Source organism: Macaca thibetana, chromosome 12 (assembly GCF_024542745.1).
Source record: "Macaca thibetana thibetana isolate TM-01 chromosome 12, ASM2454274v1, whole genome shotgun sequence".
In the NCBI taxonomy this organism is placed as follows: Eukaryota; Metazoa; Chordata; class Mammalia; order Primates; family Cercopithecidae; genus Macaca; species Macaca thibetana.
Window position 1 is genome coordinate 98,521,103 of NC_065589.1, and position 5,000 is coordinate 98,526,102.

Here is a 5,000-nt window from a genome sequence, read left to right on the forward strand (position 1 = left end):
AAGATACAAAGTTTCAAGACCAGCCTTCACCTTGCACTGAATGTAATGGGGTCTTACTCTTAGCCACTTTCCACTACCTTTCAACCTAAAAGCCAAGAAAAGCAAGGATTTGGATTTTAAAGATGTACTTGTTATAGGTGTTCATGGGTTTTGTTAGCATTGTTGTTTTTTAGGGATGAGGGGTATTACTGGAGTGGAAGGGGGAGTTGTGTTGCTTTTAGTTTGTCATTTAGGATGTTAAAGTTAGTATGGGTTTCAGTTTGCATTTGAAAAATTAGAATGGTAATGAGCAAGGTGCCAGAAGGAAATAACAAAGCACATTTTCCTGAATAGCTCTCCCTCTCTTCTGTGTTCAGATTCCACTCCGACTTCCCAACCCGGCTTCCTCTCCCGCCTGCTCCCTTCTGAGGTGCAGTGTAGAAGTTCATTCTCAGGTTTCTCTCAGTTTGCAGGACGAGATGCTGCTGGCCAGGCCAAGGGCAGTTATGCCAGCTCAGTGTAGTGTGGCTTCCTTACCCCAGCGCGCGCAAGCTGAAAGCTCAGCCAGTTTCTCTTTCTGAGGCTGCTTCACGTCTTCTCAGGGATTTCCAAGGCACGGACGTTCATTTGCCTGAAACTCTCTTAAACTGCCTGACTAAAAAAATAAGTACCTAAGTACGACATAAGTGGTGCACCCACGCAGGATAATTAGGATTGATGTGCTCTTTTAGAGGCACCAGATCCTCAACCTCCCCTTACTAGTGGCATTTCTCACCTGCTCATGTGGTGCCCACCTGTGGCTTGCTGGCAGTGCCACTGCCTGCAAGTGGGGAGATTTCCAAGTTCAAAATGAAGGCCTGATTTGACATGGTGGAACACTGTAGGACTGTGTGGAGCTCTGTGAAGGAATTAAGGATGGCATGAAGTCCTAGTTTGTGTCACTGCTCCCTTGTTTATGTTCTTTCCTCGACTATTCCCACGCCCCCTCTCCAGATTTTGCATGGCTTTTATAGCCTCTAGTAATTATATCAGCAGCATGGAGTCTATTTTTATCTCTTCTGAATGTGTGCAACATAAATGTCAAAAACCATAAAGGCCCTTTTTAGCATGTACCTTGCGTGCACAGTTTGAAAAGTGTGATGCAGCATTCAGAGAGATGTTGCATTTTGAGGTGAGACAGATGAAAAGTGGAAAACTCAATTTCACCACTTATCTGCGTGAACTTTCAGTAAGTCCTTTATCATCTTGAACGTTTAGCATTTTCTTCTGTAAAATGGAATCCTGCTGCCTACCTCATAGGGTGGCAGCACGGAACCTAGTTTAGTGTCCGGGATGCCCCCTTTCCACAGCAGGTGCCCCCAAACTCCTAAATTATATACTTCATGCTTAAATGTCATGACCTTTCAATGCCCTCTATTGCCCTTTATCAAACTTAGAAACGGAGTAAAAATAAAATCTTACCGGCTCAACATGACTACTGTAAATCACCATAGGATTGTCACAAAATTAGCATGTGAAAGAGTGATACAGAACTCACTATCACCAAAAACGGTCCCTAGACTTGGCTAACAATTATCATAACACCTAGCACCTATTACTAAGCACTTTCTGGGAGCTGGTCTCTCTAGGTGCTTTACACGTAACCTTCACAACCTCCCACTGACCCAGTGGATATTCTTGTCCTCCACTTAATAAAGGAGGACATGGAGGCAGGTAGGATAATTTACCAGAAGTCACAAGTTAGGCAGTTAGAGAGCTGGATTCAAATTGAAGCATCCTGATCCCAGAACCTACAGAAACATAAAATGTCTACCAGGCAGGAGCATTCACATGGCTGAGCTACCCCAGCTTCTAGCAAAGTTGTTTCCTGTCTTTGCACTTCCTATTTGAAGTTGGGCCTTGAAAGAGGCCAGATGGGCCCGTCAGAAGGGCATGCGAAGCTGCAGTCCCTTACTCAGCTACGAGTTAGGGACCATCATGCTTTAAGGGGGGACATGGCCTCAGCGTATTCAGGTGGTCCAGTACCATGGTACAGTTTTCATGGCTCATTAATTTATCTTTAATTGAAGATAAGTTGGGAGAATTTAGAGTTGTGAGAAAATGTGTTCTTTTCTAGTCAAAAATTCTCCTCTAGTTGTGATGAATGGACAAGATGGGAGTAACTGGGGGATGTGGTAAGGAATAATGATAAATAATACAGAGCATATTTGTAGGCCCTAAACAAAATCTAGTGATGGAAGGAAGAACATATATAGGCATGTTAGACATATGAGAAGTATCATAATACATTTTATGGGTAAGCTAATAAGAACCAATTATGCAAATTTTCTCTACTTTTTTGTGAGCTACTTATTGATTACCCCAGTCATTTTTCCATTGCTACCACTGCATAAAGCAGAGGAAGCCAATGCTGTCAGAACCCTCTTATTTATACAGTAAAGGCTATTACCGACCAAGTACTTAGCAGCCAGAGAAATCTTGCATGTAAAACAGAACTGGGGCCTGAAGAACTTAGAATATGTAATTTAGAGAAATATGATCACTGGTATATACTAAAGTGCTCCAACGTTTAAAAAACTTTAAAATCAGTTTACTGAAATTTACAGTTATTAAACTTAATTCTTTTTTCTTTTTTCTTTTTCTTTTTTTTTTTTTTTTGAAACAGGGTTTCACTCTGTCACCCAGGCTGGAGTGCCGTGGCACGATCTCAGCTCACTGCAACCTCCACCTGTTGGATTCAAGCAATTCTCCCACCTCAGCCTCCCCAGTAGTTGGGGTTTCAGGTGCATGCCACCATGCCCGGCTAATTTTTGTAATTTTGGGTGGTGATGGGGTTTCACCATGTTGGCCAGGCTGGTCTCGAACTCCTGACCTCAGGTGATCCACCTGCCTCAGCCTCCCAAAGTGCTGGGATTAGAGGTGTGAGCCACTGCGCCCAGCCAGTTCTTGGTCTTTGGTATGGTGCCCTTATGAGTCATCAAGCTCATATGTGGAAGTTTCTGAGAGAAGAAAAAAAAAAATGAGAGTAGATTAATGACTATTAAAAATACCCCTGGGATCTAGGAATACCCATAGTAAAGAGCACCAGGCACTGGATAGATAATTGGTCTAAAGAGCCTGGACCTTGCTGAAGGTAATATACACATGTAACATGCTTTGTGAAAATGGAGTCCTGAAGACTAAAGGTATATCTTTTCCATATTGGCTAAGTGACTTAATTGCTCACTTACTAGTTTGAGAAAGGGGAGGAGAGGGGATGTGGAGAGGGAAGAAGGAAGGAAGGAAGGAAGGAAGGAAGGAAGGAAGGAAGGAAGGAAGGAAGGAAGGAAGGAAGGAAGGAAGGAATGGAGGGAGGGAGGGACGGAGGGAGGAAGGGAGGGAAGGAGAAAAGAAGGGAGGAAGGAAGGATGTGGAAGGACGGAAGGGGGACAAAGGATGATTCAATATCCTTTGACTACTGACATAGGGCCTATTTGGGGAAGTAGAAGATGGTGCATGGAGTCTCCTGAAAGCATCATATGAATGTTCGAAAATGTTATTGCCCACGCAGTGCAAGTGTGTTTAGGTATGTTTCAAGATAGGCGGGCTAACTCTGAACTAGGGATTCCCAAGTTTAACTGCCTTATGAAGGTTAGAATTTGAGCACTTAAGTTCAGGGAAGGAAGGAAGGGGGAGAGAGAAGAAGGGAGATGGCACTGCAGGTGGAGTATCCCCACATGTCTTACCTCCTCTGAAAGGCTGATGTGACTGAAAAGCCAAAGTATGGATACATTTTCAATTTATTTCTAAAGAGTTCTATTTAATAACTGTCTGAGATTGAAACCATTGACACAGCAGAGCTTCTAGTAATTATAATTCTGAGATTCCCTAAAGTGGAAAGTCCTAGGAATACTGCCTGAAAAGACAGTGCATTTGATGCTCAGGTAAAGTTCTTTAGGAATTTTCTCTGATTCTGATTTCTAGTTCTAAACTTTTCTGTCATCTTCACCATTTTCCCCCAAAAAATGGGGTGTGCGTATCTGTCATTTTGTGTATGGTTGGGTGGCATTGTTGTGTCTCGGTTAGGGGGTGTGAAATGGAAGCTCTGGAGGGAGGAAAGGCACTCTTGGTTTGCAACTGAGAGCAAAAGGTACCACCTAAGCATCTTCTCTGAGACTAGGGCGCTTCCTTCAGATAGATGTATATCTGTAATCAGCTTAACTAAGCAGCTAAGGTGTTCATTAGCTAGGCTGCGTTTTCAAAGACAGAGAGAGAGGGAGAGCGAGAGGAAGAGAGAGAGAATGAATGTGGAAGAGTGAGAAGAACAAACAAGTCAAAGCATTTGTTCATGCTGCAATCTACACATCAATTATCCCGCTGTGCTAATTACCACCTTTCCATACCCCAGGTACCTAAGCATTCACACTTACTCACTTTCATGCCTCTGATCAAAAAAAAAAAAAAAAAAAAAAAAAGAGGAGAGGAGGAAAGAAATGATAGAAGCAGGGGAGGATGAACCCAGAGGTGAAATACATTCTTAGATCAAAATTTCCTTTACATATGAAAGTATAAATAAGGAGTCTTCTCCATCTTGCCATTGTTGTTTCAGACAATTAAATATTTGCAAATGTTTTAATTGCAAAATATTACTTACTGTCAGGCTTCCAGGAGTGCTTCCATCTCGTCAGCCCTTGTTTCAATACTTAAAAGAAGACAGAGAGGTGAGAATTGCTGGTCTTGCCTGAGATTTTGGGGTTGTGCCATTAGAATGAGATCAGATCATTAAAAGTCAGTGACTACTAATTATCAGTCTACTTTTCTGGGGCTATTCAAGAATTGGGCAGTGAGGAGCCAGAGAGCTACCTTTGTATGAAAACCTTGGTGTTCCCGCTCACCAACTGAACCTTCAGCTAACAATTAAACATTCTTTATTATGATGAAATCTGGGCTTGGAATCCCTGTTGGTTTGTGGGCTTCCTTGTCAGGGTGCTCATTTTCTCATTTCAGAGTGAAGTTGGATAAAAAGAAAACCTATTTCCTGT

At 42.5% G+C, this 5,000-nt stretch overlaps 1 protein-coding gene and 1 long non-coding RNA gene across 6 annotated transcripts in view; one reads left to right on the forward strand and one right to left on the reverse strand.

The window, feature by feature from the left end:
• LOC126932650 (uncharacterized) overlaps positions 1-4,843 on the reverse strand; it is a 5,641-nt gene extending 798 nt beyond the window's left edge. Inside the window, exons 1-3 of one of the 2 annotated variants that reach the window (XR_007718268.1) lie at positions 4,613-4,843; positions 2,852-2,978; positions 774-877 (exon numbers count right to left, since the gene is read on the reverse strand). This is a non-coding gene — a long non-coding RNA (uncharacterized LOC126932650). Of the gene's footprint in view, positions 1-754; positions 878-2,851; positions 2,979-4,612 lie in introns of both variants that reach the window. The other variant, XR_007718267.1, reaches the window with a different exon arrangement.
• The window catches only part of ZEB2 (zinc finger E-box binding homeobox 2), a 131,822-nt gene that overhangs the window by 70,367 nt on the left and 56,455 nt on the right, over positions 1-5,000 (forward strand). The window lies entirely within an intron of this gene.